This window comes from Parambassis ranga, chromosome 19, assembly GCF_900634625.1.
Source record: "Parambassis ranga chromosome 19, fParRan2.1, whole genome shotgun sequence".
Lineage (NCBI taxonomy): Eukaryota > Metazoa > Chordata > Actinopteri > Ambassidae > Parambassis > Parambassis ranga.
The window spans coordinates 17,502,602-17,518,618 of NC_041039.1; the positions used below are offsets into that span (position 1 = coordinate 17,502,602).

General features: G+C 41.2%; 1 protein-coding gene across 3 annotated transcripts in view; it reads left to right on the forward strand.

The window, feature by feature from the left end:
* The first annotated feature begins 4,979 nt into the window (after window positions 1-4,979).
* shisal1b (shisa like 1b) overlaps window positions 4,980-16,017 on the forward strand; it is a 32,674-nt gene continuing 21,636 nt past the window's right edge. For 2 of the 3 annotated variants that reach the window (XM_028432098.1, XM_028432095.1), the window contains exon 1: window positions 5,005-5,316. The gene's annotated coding sequence lies outside the window, so the exon portion shown is untranslated. Of the gene's footprint in view, window positions 5,317-16,017 lie in introns of all 3 variants that reach the window. The other variant, XM_028432097.1, reaches the window with a different exon arrangement.

A 16,017-nucleotide genomic window follows, 5' to 3' on the forward strand; every position in this document is an offset into this window, starting at 1 on the left:
CAGCCAGTCGGCTTGGCAGAGAGTGGAATTGATCACAGCCCCTGAAAATCCCTACATTGTTTTCTCACTAATTATCCTGGAACAAATTAACAGTGAAAGCATCAATCACTGAGAAGGACATGGTTCCCGTTGAGGTGAAAAGCTATTAAACTTTGCACAAAACAACAACTTCCTCACAGGAGGATGATCATTGTAATGATACATAATCCTTATTTATAAAACACAAAAGTAATTTCACTGCTTTATGACAGCAATAACAACCCGTCGACCGTGACGGTGACCGTGAGGGGAAGCTTGTTATTTTTGTTTCAGCCAAAAGTGGATTTTTTACATTAGGATCAGTCCAGATAGTCACACACATTCCTTTTGAAGGGCTTTCACCCAAAACCTCATACAAAATTTAGGTGGGCCTCCAGTTTCATCAGTCTCTATCAGTTTGACTGACAGTTGCTCTCCACACTAAGGCTTCAGAGTGAAGTATCATGATAGGTGACGAGGCTCTGAGGCTTTGTTGTTTACACACAGGCGGGGATGAAAAGAGCAGATATACTATTGACAGCTCCTAAATAATTAATGGAGCTGGTCCTGTGTCATCTGACATTTCTCTTGGCCTGTTTATCTTTTGAATGTGCTGTAAAATATATATACATTAAAAAATGATTTAGCTATAAGATAAAAAAAAATGGGCAGACCCAGAATAGAGAAAATATAAACAAGTAAAATGTTGTATACCAGAATTTGCTTTGAGGATGTTATTGAAGTCATTCAGGGATTATCATAAATCTGGATTATTTCTGCTGAAATTTAAACGTCACTGCTGTTTTGATGGAGTCTCACAATCAAACATGACTGTCAGCCTACTTTGTGTAGCACGATTCATTAGATACATGACCCAAGACATCACGCTGTGCTTTCCTGTAATCTGTAATGGAATATAAATAATATATGTGACTGACTTGTTCAGCATGGTTTAATCAATAGTTTAATCAGTTGTTTCAGATGCTAAATATTTTATTTTTCTTCTAAAGAAGGTTATGTAATGTCTGAACTTAAAATACTGCACCAACCCCAGGGCTTGTTTTTGTTGTTTAGAGTTTCAGACAGAGAAAATATGAGTCATTACATGATGATGGTAAAATAATAGCATAACAGAAAGAAAAAAAATAACACTACAGCTGACCAGAGTGTTGGCCACATACACAGGAGTTCAAAGTCTGGACAGACTGACTCAGGAGAGAGAAAGGCTATTTCGGTTGCAGTGCCAGGACCGATTTGTCACTTCATATGTGGCAGGAGATGACATCAACTGGACATACAACTGGTTCACAAGAAACAACATGCAGAGGTATGACTCAAAACCTGTCGGAGAGTCTTTTGACTTCTTCAGTGCAGCAAAGAAAGCTCAAAGCAGAAAGAGTTGAGGTTTTACTCCATCTGAATGTCATAAAAATCCATCCACCAAACAATAATGCCATCTAAAAATCCCATTTAAAGTTATATTCTACAACAATGAAAGCTAATTTCTGTGTGTGTAAATATGCATATAATCTCACATTGTAATTACCTCCAGATGTTGACTTTGCAGAGAAATGCTATGCTCAGAATAATAAGTGTTCAAAGAGGACTATAAAATGCTGTTCAGCAGCAAATTAGCGTGTTCACTGGATTTGTTTTTAGAGGAAAAAACAAATATTATCTTAATATTCTTCAGATGGCTGAGCAGTTTGTGATTGAATCTTGTAATTGCTGATGTTAAGTGACACCCCGTCGCTTCCAAGATGGGGCTTACAGCTTTGCAACAAGCAACACTACCTTCCAGGCAATTAGGAGAACACACTTCACTAAATAAGAGGAAGTGCATGGACAGCTACCTGTCAGGAGACTGGTGAAGAGCGAGCTAATGTTATGCATGACTCTTTTTTTTTTTTTTTTTTACTTCTCCTGAGTAAAGGCCCAGTTTTTCCAAATTAGGTTTGAAAAGCAACAATAAACTGTAACAACTACAACAGCTCATTTGGGAATTAAAAGTCAAATTTTCTTTCCCCTCGTTCACTTTTTGGAGTCAACCAGAGCAAAAGGAGGAGCTCCACCTACATTTTGATGATTGAATGAGTCATTAAAAAGCAGCAGGACGCAGCATCCATCTGAACACCAGAGGACATGCAATGACTTGTAGGGATTTGCACAATTCCCCGTTCCTTCTCTGACCTCCATCTAGTGCACATAATCAGGGCCCCTGAGAAAAGCTTGACAACCACATTCACTCACGTTATTGCCATGGGACTTCCTGGCATCAGCTGCAGGACACTAATTTATAGCTGGGCTACATTTTTGCATACGAACCTAAACATTTTAAAATTGCTATCTCAATTTAGTTTTTTTACCAGAAAAGTTAAGACAGCTGTACAGAATGAAGCGATATGTGAGAAGTAAAAGAAAAAAATGCAGACAAGCCTTTAAAAGAAGTTGTTCTGTGCACTTGGACCATACAACACGATGCAAAGCTGAAATCTCTTTCTTTTTGTTTTGAAGATTGAAAGTCACATCTGTATCAAATACCCTGTAGGTTTAATGGTGGACTGTGTAAGCTGATCCTCTACATTTATGGAGCCTCCTAAAAAGATTCAAAGAAATCTCCTGGAGCTTGGCTAAAAGGAGGAAAGGGCAGGCGAGACAGAAAAAACTCCTATCATCTGCATCTCAAAGAGGAGGGAAGGACATTTAACCAAAAGAGGGAACTGCAGTAGATCATCTGCACTCTGTCTGTGAGAAGGTCTGATCGAGGTGATGAATGCCTTGGTATTTTTATTCTGTTGTGCTGCATTATTACTGAGCCCAGCTGCTTGTAAAACAATTCAAGCGAGGAGCCTGTCATAGACACGACCCTGCACCTCGGTGTGGTCACTGACAAACTGTGTACCCTGCAGTCTGTAGAGTGGACACACACACACACACACACACACACATGAAGGTGATGCTCAGCCGCTGCAACAAATGACTGATCTATTTACAGTGTGAAAGAGTTCTGGTATACAGTCATCACAGGCATTCCCTTGTGACTCCAGTAAACAATCACACTGCTTCCCTGCTTTACATTCATTTATCATGACCTCATTTCCTGAGTACATTTCAAGCCACTCGATATTTTATGAGTTGTAACGGAAATGTGTAATATTTACTATCTGGCACTGTGAGTGTTCCATATAAAACAACAATTCCAGCAAGAATTTCATCGCAGCTATTGTCTGTGACAAATGATATGATCTTTTATGATTTTGTGATGGTTTCATGTTAATAGTTTTGGATGCAGGAGGATTTAAAAGCTTGATTTAGGCCAATTCTTTCACTTGTTACGTGACCGTAGTGGCACTGAATGTTGTGAGAACAGCACAAAAGATGGCATGCGGATGAATGTGCTGGATCGGAAATGACAGGCTATGAGCGGTTATAGCTCCACTCACAAGCACACAGACACACTCGGAGGATGCATTATATCACCCCTGTGCATACTTCCACCTGGCTAAACATCATACAGCCCAGTCACCACACAACCTGCTTCAGGCCTCCCTGTCGGCTCAGCCTCCTGTTGACAGAAACTGGCCCTTATCAGAGCTCCTCTTCTCCTGCTGCATGCAGCCATGTGTCTGGGAGCAACACCCGCCGGTCGAAACAACACAATACCCACAGTGCTCCGCGGGAGCACCTCTTGTGCTCTCTGGTCAGCGGGCGAACGTGCAGTGTCAAGATGACATGACCATATGTTCATACCCTTCATTTCCCCACTTCAGAGAGATTTCCTATCACTCTCTCTATGGTGTGAATGAGGGTTTCTGTCACTTTGCCTGTGGTGTGTGTGCCAGTCTCGGTGACTCAAGACATTTTGACACTTTATCAACATTACTGAAGGAGCTGCCAGGTTGGCCCCAGAATCACCTTTCACTGATGTTTGTGACCTGATTGATCTGGCGCTCCATGTGCATATTGACCCAGCACTGGCTGTACTCAGGGGAGACACTTAAACTCTCTGGCTGCCATGTCACATCAGGAACCAGCAGAGCAGAGATGAAGGGGAGAGTATCACAGATACAGCATGTTCCGTAGACACACAAGCTGACAAACCAAGTCACCAATGACAATACTGGTTTCTTTCAACATGTGTATATGCTGCTAACATTTTCTCTAGTTTTTTTTATTGGCGTAAATCCTAGCTTTCAAAAAATGTCACTTGTTTTATTATAATTGTGTTCTTCTCTCTGCTGTGTGTCGAGGAACACAGCTGGGAGGTGGCCATGTACCCATTAGGAGGCACCTCGAACCAGCTCATTAATAACGTCATCACGCAACTGCAGTTTGGCTGCAACTAACCAATTTCATTACTTATTGAACCATTATCAATCACACCATAATGATGTATTTAGTCTATTTAAATGGTTAATTCCATGTGTTCACGAGTTCTCTGTCCATACTGGAAATCAGTTATGTGTTGTTGTTCTTTATGCAAATTGAAGCATAAAGAACAAGCTAAACATGTAGATGGTTTAGTAGTCAACCAGAAAGTGTGTTTGGCTGTTTATGCATTGCATCTCCAGAATGAAATTGCAGCGGAATGACCTCTGGACAGGCAGCATTAGGAGAGAGCAGATTAGATTAACTCTTGCTAGGACGCTAATAAATGTAGAGACTGTGCATGCAACTGAGAGAGACAGAGAGAGAGACGAAGCAAGAGAGAGGGGATTAAAAAAAACGGAGAGTGATTTCAGTCATGAGGGAAGTTGAGCGGAGAACTAACAGGAAGTCTTTTCTCTCAAGAGGAAACCAAGTCTTGTTACTGTAAAAGCAGCTGACCTTGTGGCTTCTGTCAGGAAGGAATGCAGAGGAGACAGACAGAGAGATAAACAGGAGCTCATACAGTTCACAGAATCACCCTCCAGTGCATACGCACAACCTCCCTCTCTTTCTCTTTCTCTCTCTCCCCCTCGCTCACTTTCTCTCTCACTCGCCCACTTAGTATCATTTCATCTCTCTCTCTCCTCTCTCTCTCTCTCTCTCTCTCTTACACGCTCTCAGTCGCTGTGCTCTGACGGATGGGGATACACTGCCAAGGAGGACTTAGGGGTGAGAAGAGTGTGTTTCTTTTCTTCTCTGGTGTGTTTTCTTTCTCTTCCGCCTGGCTTCCCTCATGAGCTGCTAAGTCCTGAGGATGAGGAGGATCTATTTGTGAGGAAGACACAACAAAGGAAGAGGGAACAAGGAGCAACAGGGTGGTAATTTCTACGAGCGGGAGTGATTTTTCTTTTTTCACCAGGCTCGAGCCAGGTTAGTGGGGAAAGCTGCTTATCGTTAAAACAAACAGTGCCTGCTGTTATTGTTCTGCCTCTGTCCTTTACTTTTATTCCAAACAGTTTATGTTCATGTGCTTTCCATCAATTTCCTCAGGCTTCAATTAAATGTTCTCACCGAGCAGTTTACTAAATTGAAACCATTTTCTTTCCTTAAATTAAAAGTCCAAGAGTTACATTTTAGTGACATTTCATTTGTATTCAGTAAGTCTCCACATTGGGTCCTGAAGTTTTACTCCAGGTGAACACCGCGGTGTAATTTCCCAAAGGTATACAGTACGATTCTCAGGTGGAGTCTCTCCTTTGCCAAGGAAGCAGAGAGTGAGCTGAAGAAAAAAGCGAGGACAGCTCGCTCTCATCGCTGCTCCTCAGCCGTCACTTTACACAGGAGGCAATTAAGCAGGATTGGCAGCCGACGCTGCTGGTAACTTAGAAACAGGCATGTGGGAGATGCATGGTGGCACATGATAGGATTTAGGGGAGAGAGGAGCAGAGGAGGAAGGAGATTCCCTTTGTTCATTCACACAAAAGGCTGTTCCTCGGTGAAAAATCCTGCTCTCGTCTCGGTGACTCTGTGAAAACTGGCCCAGGGGCAACCTTTTCATGATTTTGCACGACAGTGAACATTGTTTGAGAGTGTGCAATCAAAGGGCACAATGATAGAAAGTGTGTTTGTGTGATAGGTGTGTGTTTGCATGTGCGTTCATGCATGGATATTGATGCGCAGAGTCTCTCTGGTGTGTATTGGAGCTAGTGAGTCTCTTCGGTGAGCCCTCACCTTTAATTACTGCAAGTGGAAGAAATTATTCACACTCTAACTAGTCAATTAGAAAATGTAATAAAATTCATTAAGGCCCACTTTACTGTACCATGCGGACCAGAATGAATGAGCAATTTTAGAGTTTACCTGATGAACATGCTCTTTAAACTCTCCCAAAACCAATAAGGCCAACAAAGGCAACACAGGCCTCCAGCACCGGCTTTAACAACCTGCTAAAGTTCTTCTAAATATTGGCAGCTAGGAAGAGAGGCACTTGGAATCAAAGAGGACAGGAAACGTTAGCACAGGTGGGACAATTACTCTGCACTGTGTGTTTTGACACAAGTCTAAGCCTACTGTCTGTTCGTTTCAGTGACAGGAAGGTGCTGATGTACATTCAGCAGGGTGTTTACACAGGGAAATTTGCTTCTTAAAAGGGATCACTGAGCAGAAGATTAGTGCAGCAATCACTCTTGTTTTGTGTTTAATCTGAACTCTGCGTTACCTCCATAGGAGTGACTGAACATAAGCGAGGTCAGGTTCTGCCTACAGTCATTAGATGAGGACTGTTTCCTGTGTCACCTTGTCTCTGACACACACACACACAACCACTGTCCTTTGCTTCATAGGGACAGTTATGGAGAGCCCATCAGTGTCGCGCTGACTTTCCCCACTAGGAGTCATTGACATTGAGAGGGTGTAAATGTGTGCTTGGTGCACACATTTACTCGCTCATACAATTTCTGATTTCTTCTGGGCAGAATCACAAATATACACATTCATGCACATAGGCAGGGTGACACATAAGTTAGCCTATTGTACACACACACTCACACGCATAAGTGGAGGCGGAGCTAGGAGAGGCGTCGTGACCGGTGGCTTGGCAGAAGCCCTCAAGGTTAAAAATTTTAAGTGAGGAGCATTTCAAATTCAGAACAGATGAGTGAACTGGTGTCGAAACTGCAGAGTAGCTGGCGGCACCAGATGCAGACAATCTTTTGGCAGAGGAAGACCTTTTGGTGCCTGAATCTTAAACATAAAAGTCAGAGGAGCAGAGCTGAAATTAATACAGCTGTGGTTATCGTCATCTCACGGATGGTGGTTCTTATCGCGGTCCAGATGAGGCAAAGAAAAAAAAAAATAAAACGGCTATACTGAGCGCCTATCATCACAACACCCCTAATCCTAGTCATATATCTAGACTTACCAGAGTACAGACAGAGAAGGTTATATAGGAGTGAACACAAAGTGAAAGTGTGTTTCTATCCGAGTCTATCTTTGGTTATAGTGAGATAGAAGTGTGTCCCCAGTTTATCACACACAGGCAGAAACTGGAAACTGAACATTCTGACAGCTATGAAACTGCACACTTTCAAATTTATTTTGTGTGAAAGACTGGATAATATACTGTAGTGAGCCGGGACCCTACGTACTAGATATTTATTGCTTGTATACAGCACTTACCAATTGTTTTAAAATCAGGTTAAACAAATGAAAACCTCTTCCTCTGTTTTGCCTCCCACCTACTGAAATCTAAAACAAGCACATGTATTCTGCATCTGTCAGAAAAACATGCTGAAAGGGCACAACACAAACTCCACACCAGTCAGCACCACTAATGATTGTCTCTGGTTTAGCGTGTCACCTTTACCATACTTACTGGCCACAGGAGGCTGACGGGCTGTCGATTTCACACAACTTAGTTTCAGTCAAAACCTGCGTGTTTGATTGGCCGCCTCCCTCTAACCTCTTTATATGCATGTTTGCTCTAGCACTTTTATTGCTGGTCTGACATGCAGGCTCATTTGTGTAATGCTTTTCTTATCACAGTGCAGCTGCAAGCCACATTATTAACTGTTTGATGTTCAGAGTTTAAATGATCTACAGGTGGATAAGGCCACAAAAATCACATTACATGTACACAACACTTCGATTAAATTCACCAACATGGCAACTACAGATAATTTCATTCCTAATTTTAATTTGTTGTGTGCAGTTTATACTAACATAAAAAGAGAAGAAAGAAGTTTTATATTATATATAGATATGTTTTGCTTGGTCAGACTGCATTTACTGTGCTAATAATCTGTCATATTGTGCACAAAGTTTAGTCAGACATGGATGTCACTCTAGTCATCTGACTGTAAGAACTCAAATTAACCCCAGACCTCCCGTCAGGGGTGAAAAGCCCTTATGTGTCCACACAAGGGTTTTTCACCGCCCTGCCCTTCCCAGCATTCGTTGCTTGATGGGGGTAGCACTTGACAGCAATGATAGATTTTTTTGGACAACCACTGAAATTACATTCTCCTGCAACCAGGCAAATACTTCCTGGTTATATTCTATTGGACAGACACATGGCAAATCCAGGATGCAAAACTTAACTCTAAATTTCACAACACCAATTTGCAATTTGCATAAAATGGCTACAAATTATGGTGTGATACAGTGTTTCATAAAACACAATATTCTACTACCACGATGTCTTTGCAAAGCTACTGGAAATAATGTATTCTGGAAACATACCGTTTGGTCATTTCTTCCAGTGTTTGCTCTTGCTTTGCAAAGTTTAAATTAATGTATATTTCAAAAACAAGCTATAAAAGAGCAGTATTGATCTACTTTTGTTTGAAAAGAACAAAAGCTTTTATCTGCTGAGTGCACTGTGTCCGCTCTTTCACCAGCCATCCAAAATCACATTGAACAGTTTCAAACTGGGAGTAAAACTGATTAATAACATCAACAGCAGCAGTGGCAGACAAATAATTACATTCTGCAGCCCAAAATAAACAGCAGCATGTAGTCGCTTGGTGGGCGCAGAAGTGCCTTGTTTTCCGATCTGTGGTGCAGAAAACTCTGCATTCATTTGGTTTATCTGGTCTGTCATCATGACATCTCTCTCCCTGGTGTTCACACTGAGTTCCCCTGCCCCGAGCCCTGTGTATCTGTGATGCTAGAAAGAGGGAGTGTACAGTATATGCGTTTAGCTTTATGTGTGAGCAAGAGGGAAAGTGAAAGGAAGAGGCTGGCGTTTGAAGCGAGCTTCCCTTTCATATCAGATTCTAATCTAGTGGAGGCCTTTAGAGCAAACACTCTACGCATCGGCTCTCTCCATGTGGCCTCAGTTGTGCTTTGGTGGTCGTACCATTGGAGGCCAGTGGCAGAAAAACCAGCAGTTCCCATTAGACTGTCAATGTTAATATCAGTAGCTTGCTCCGCATGTTAACTGTGTGCTTCCCCACCAGTTAACATGCTGTACTTTCTGCTTTCTGCCGAGTAAACGTTGTTCTTTGTGTCTTTGTGTTAATACGGTGAGGTACATTTCTTTCCACCCTCTTCATCTGTGTGTGTAGCTTTGAACTGCGTTGAGGGGGTCGAGGCGTTTGCCATCAGGAAGGCATTTCCTCCTTTTTGTGCAGCTACTGAAATTACAGGCTGAAGGAATAATCAAATAACAGACAAGCTGTTGAAATTCAGATGCTGGTTCACCCAGTGGCTGTTTTGAATATTAATGCAGTGTGTGTGTGTGTGTGTATCTCTGGACAACACAAAAGGAAAGAAAAATTACACTCACTTAGACTCCTTTGAACATTGACCGGGCTTAAAGTTAAATCATACCTGAATGATTGCTCAAAGGAAGACACATGGATACACTGGGAAAATATTTACTGGAGTGGAGCTATTATGCAAATGAGTATCTTTGCTTGTTCATTCTCGCTCACAAATAACAAGTGCAATCTTTGCACTATTGTCAGTGTAATCTTCTTAAAAACTGTAATTGGGGAAGAAAGGTCAGGAGGTCCTTGCCCAGTGGTGTTTCTGAAAAAAAACAACCCCTTAGAGCATAATCATACTGTAAACATATTGGCTTTTACATCTTTATGCGTGACTCTGCACTTTGTCAGTTCTCATTATTGGGCGTGGCAGCGTCTGACCTTTGAACAAAGCACATCCATCTGCTGCAGCTAAGCTGCATGGACGCTCCTTCGACTTGTGTTTAACCTCCAGTTGATTGTTCCATTGCACCATAGATCGATGCTGTAATGAGTGGAACGTTTGCAGTAATCAATGTTGTTCTGTTTTTATCACATTGATGGTACGATGGGTTCTTTTTTTAAGACCTGCACGAATTCAAACATCTAGAGATCACAAAGTTGTGAACCAAACCATGTACGTCCATATTTGTCATTCTGGGATTTACTGGCCAGAGACCTATTCTGTTATTTATGTGTGGGGACGTGTTGGCAGCTTTCAGCCTGCAAAGTAAACTATAAGATAAGAGAGGCTTTGTGTCTTTACAGCCTCTGGAGCTGTATTCATATTAAAGTACATTTTCTCCTACACTGAATATCTGCCCTGAAGCTTAAGACTAGTCTTGAAAATTAGCTACAGAGAGAAGAAACTATACAGAATATGGCTGAAAACCAAAGCATGTGAGGAGATTTGCACAATGGGCAGGGTTGCCAGTTTGATCCCTGGAATCTTGACACTCTAAATTGTGCTCATCTAAGACACTGATACCTTTAAGACCAGAAGATATTACAAAAGTGTGGTTTCTTTCCCTGCACTTTAACTAAAACCTCCATTCAAAATAAAGACACAATGGCACCATAATAAACTGTGCAAAATATACATCTGCCTGACTGCCTTTACACAGAGGCGTTATGGAAAGAAAGCAGCTGCGACTGATAGCTGTGATGACCTGAACGAAGGGTTAAACATTGATGTCAGACACTAGCTGTTGCAGCACATCCTCTGTCACTGAGGCTCAGCCTTGTAACAGAGAAAAAGCTTTTATCATCAGAGAAATGGAGCATATAGAGATAAGAGTTTAAATGCAGTTACCTGTGCAATGTCAACAATGGCAAGTATGGAAAGTATGGCAGGAACAGCTGCCTTGCCAGTTTCTTCTTGCCATGTTTGCCTTCTCTTCTTGTTTTCTTTCTGATAGGATTCAATAATAAAGTGCTGACATTTTGGTCAACTTTGCTGTATCATCATACAAACATCTGTTTATTAGCAGACATGGCATCAGTTTAGTTACTAGATTCTAATTCTCAATACATTATAATTATTAAATACTATATATTGTTGTTTTCTGGTGGGAATATGTCTTAATTGTATATCTGTTTAATGACACGTGAATCAAAACCTTCATAATAAAACATTCCTAATCGATTATATTATTTACAAAGGCAGCAGCAGAAAGACACTAAGTACACTGTGTGCAGCCGGCAGATCTCTGTGGTTTGTTATTCTCACTCTTTAAACAATGTATTCCGTCTGTTTTCTCTTCAGTGGTGGTGGTGGACCTCAAACGTATGAATGTGGATGAAAAGCGACAGTATGTGTCTGCTGGAGACTTGCGGGGGCTTCTGTCTCTTAAAAGTCAGCTACCACTGAGGCAGCAGCTTCACAAATGGCAAACATCCACAAAACAGGGGACCAGCACAACTGCACATTTGATCATACATCATATATGTGCTCACCATGCTGGCAGAGATCAGGTGCTATAGAAAGCCACGCTATAATCCATGAGTCATTATGGGTTCAAATGACTGTAATTTTTGATTCACCATGTAATATAATGGCTCTATAATCCCTCTCTCCAATAATGACTAATAATTTAAATAGGCACCATAATCACGTCTACGTATTATCAGCGAATAACAGCAGGTAACTCTTCCATTGTTCATTTTGGAAGTAAAAAAAAAATAATTCCAGTCTCAGAAATCAGCTAAACAGAACCTTTTTATAGAGATGTGAGAGCTTTTAGCATATATTAGAGCTTAGAGTTGAACTCAGTGGCATTCAGGGAGTATTTCAGGACATAATAGGAAGTTATTATTCAGAGAAGGATCCGCCAAACTTATGCAAACCGAGATGAGTTCACTCTCTTTGGGTCAAAACCAGGACAGCCTCATTAATGAGGTGCAATCCCACTACAATGGCCAGTCGACCAACACTTCCCATAATGATTGCTGGAACAGTCTGATTTTTCAGGTTTTTCTAACAGGCTATATAAACTGGCTGCCAAAACACCATTAGCATTTGGATGTGGAGTATTATCCGTTCTGAGGCACTCTTGGCTGCCCTCTGTGACCTCTGAGACCTCGAGAGCTCTCCAGGGTCACTGCAGTTTATCTGTGATTGCTATTTTGGCGCTAAATTGCATGGGGTTTGAGTTGGAGGGTTAAACCTCGTAAGACAGGCCTTTGTTTAAAAAAGGGTTATCTCAGGGTAAACCCTCCCAGCTCTCTGCGTTCAGTGCGCTACTTTTGGATCTGACACACTTGTAAAACTCACTGTGGATTAAGAGCTTTCTATTAATATTTTCAGGCAGTGTGAATTAACAGTGCAAAATAACACGTGCTATATATAATGAGTAACATGGCTCGTATACAGTATGATGTAAATTGTTTACAGTTTTTAAATATAGATCATATTATAGCCTCACAGTAATGGTCTAAATCTCACTAAAGGTTATTTTGTTGACAGCTGTAGGCCTTTGGATGGGTGGGACAGGATTCCCACTTCCATTTGCTACAGTATTTGTGACAGCTGTCTTACAAAATTAGTGTTTAGGCTAACTCATTAGCATGTATAAAGTTGTAGGTTCCTCCTGTGCCAACTTCTGTGTAAATGTAGAATATTAACACAGGTCATATGGAAACAGCCAAGATTATGAAACCAATGTGTTTTAGTTGCAGTTCTGTCATGCATTACTGTCTCATAATCATGATTTTCTCCTTCATTTTTTAAATTCCCACCGGGATATTTGTCTGCGGGTAGAAGCTATTTTAAATCCAGGGTCAGTCGAATGATGACGTGGAACAATTCCAAAAGAAACCAAATGAACCCGGAGTGGGGTGTTAAAGGAAATCCAAACAAACAATGCTGGCTTGCATCTGAAGAAACTGCCGTGTCTGTCTGAATCACAGACACCAGAAAGTCCACAAGATACGTCTCTCCCAAACCCCCGAGCCAAAACAAGGCCAGTTATTCTGCATGAGTCACAGTCCCGCTACCACAGAAAACTGTATTTGAGTGCCAAAGTGCTGATGCGTTGACAGATGACGCCTCAGCTGCCTGCAGGCAGCTCAGGATCTTGGTGGAAAGGCAAGTGTTGGGGAGCTGCTGAGGAACAATTCCTGGAAGGCTTTCTGTGGCCTTGAAAGGGACTCCACTGCGACAGCAACTGCATCTCTGTGACATTTAGCAGTCAAACGAAACGACACCCTGTCCTCTGAGTCACTTGATCAAAGCAAAACTCTCAACACAGAGGTGCTGCTGAGGGACAGCAGACTCAAATCGATCAATGAAACATATCCTAATGGTATTTATAGTAGTAATCAACCTGCCAACCACTTCCAAATTCATTCATTTATCAATACATTTATCAGGTTACTCTAAAAGCTCAACACACTTTTAAACACCTACTATAACATGAACGAACAAAACAAAAAAGAAAAAGAAATGTGCACGCAGGTGTTCCTGTGATTTCTTCTCTTTTAATTAGTGAAACACTGAGCTAGCCTTTGATTATCACAACTGAATACTTCACCAAAAGTTTCAGCGCAAGGAAAGACGGACAGAAACTAAGTACCGTGGCTGCTTCATTGTTGTCTAACAAAGGTTTTATGGATAGATACAACACCTTAGTGTCTTGCAAAGGTGCGTGTTGCATCAAATGAGATAGATTCATTCATGTAAATATCATGGAAACAAGATCTGAGTTATATTAGATGAGGCTCCATGCATCCTTATCCCCCAGCTGACTCTGAGGCCTTGATTGTATAATGAATTCAACCTATTAGACTCCAGTCTCATTAGCCAGCTCTCCCTCTCTGTGTGCATATATTTACTGCCATGCAAAAATGACTTGTGTGAGAGAATCACCCTGTTAAATTCTCATTTGGTCCGAACTAGACTTTCTCACACAGTGTGACACAAATCTTCTGGGTGTTTTCGTGTGTCCTAATTACCCTTTTCACTGAGTTTGTATGTGGCTAAAGTTTTAGAAAATGTCTCATTTCTCAACATCCCTATAGTTGTAATTTTAGTTGCATCTACTTTGAATGAGGCTGAAGCAGTGCACCAAGGTGAAATGAGCAATGTTCAAATCTGTTTGTAACCAAGGAGGGAGGTTTATTTCCAGATGGATGCTGATATTGCCTTCTGCAAAAATATCAAGTCTTCCTACACGGAGTTGCTTTGAACAATCCAATGTTCCGCTGCCATTTATGAGGTATTACAAAGCTCTACATATCAAATGTTGCATTATTATTATTCCAGTTGAGATTTATGAGAGGATGTTAAGACTAACTGATTATTTTCCAGTCTGCCTTTGCAATCCGAAGTGATGATGAATTAAGTGTGTTAGACAAAGTGAATGCAGGAGGCAGGATGGTTTCCATCAATATGACACCTCTCAGCAGGTAGAACACACACATGTGCCCAAATCAGATGCAAGTTTGATTACAGTTCCCCTCTCATCCTTTCCTGCTGTTAAGCTAACAAACCATTACCATGTCAAAAACAGAAACAGACCACCCATGCAGCAAGGTAGCTGCACCGCACAATAGCTGAGCCCATTATGCTGCCATATCAGCCAAACTTTCCACAACAAGCTCTATGGCAACCCTGCTGTGTGCTTCTCCCTTGACTTTTATTCAACTGTATTCATTTCCTGTACACGGCATTGTGGGTGCTAATTACATGATGCTACAGACTTTCCTATGTCCTGTGTGACGTAGTCGTCTCCCAGGCGACATCAAGCCATTAGACCAAAACATGTTGCTGCTGCTGCCGGCGGCTTTATTTAGAATATTTGATCTGGAAAATTTATTCAGGTGACGGATCATGTAAACCAAAGAACCTGTTCATCAGTCAAATTTATGCTGAGTTCTGCAGCTCTGATCTCAGTTATACAGCACAAATACACATAATACTTTGTAATGGAAAGGTGCCGTTAAAAACACAGAGAGACAGACATTTATGGGCAGTGTAAAATGTACCTGAATGATTAACTGTTATCTTGTTGGTATTTTAAATGAGCAACTCTTTGTGTAACTGTCATTTTTATTTGACTATTAAAATAATTTATCATAAAGATAAATTCAAAGTACGTTGTGCAGGCCGTTCTTTCAACTCTCAAGATTTTTTACAAGGTCAACAACAGCCTTTGTAAATGCTTTGAAGGCAATACAATTAAAACACGTCCTCCTAAATAAATGACAGAATTGGTTGACTGCCAATGACTCCTAAAAACAACACAGCCTATATGATTTCATTTGAGGCCAAGAATGAATGCTAGACTGTAAATAACCATGGACAAATCCTCAGTGACATCACCAAAGAGGATGAGAGGTCACTATCTTGGCAGCGCCCGAGTCTGTATCACTTCCCTTTAATCCAAATATGGGCAAAGTAGCAGAATGTAAGAGGAGCTAATGTAGGCACTTGCTTTTTTATGAGGAAGTAACCAGTAAACAGTTTTCTTTGCTGACATATTAGTATGACTCACTTCTGGAGCCAGCTTCAAGTGGCTGCATGAGGAATTGCAGTTTTTGGCATTTGTGAATTGGCTATGATGTGTTTTTTTCACACAACTGCAAGAGTGCATCAGTGTTAACCTTTTGAATCATAACACTGCCCCTACTGATGTTTTTTTCTTAGGAGGATGGGCTACATTTAAATGCAGCCGGGTTTTCTTATTCATCATAATTTCCTTGTGTAAAAGGGGTCATTTCTCCTGTGGATGTCTGAGTGCTTCACAGTGAAGATAATACTCTATAAGCTTAAGCAGACAAAAGTAATGGCCTGTAATATCATACTAACAATCTCTTATACTCTCTCTGTCTGCCACTCTTAACTCACTGACAATTCAGTCTTCTGTGTCACTGATATTCACAGCTC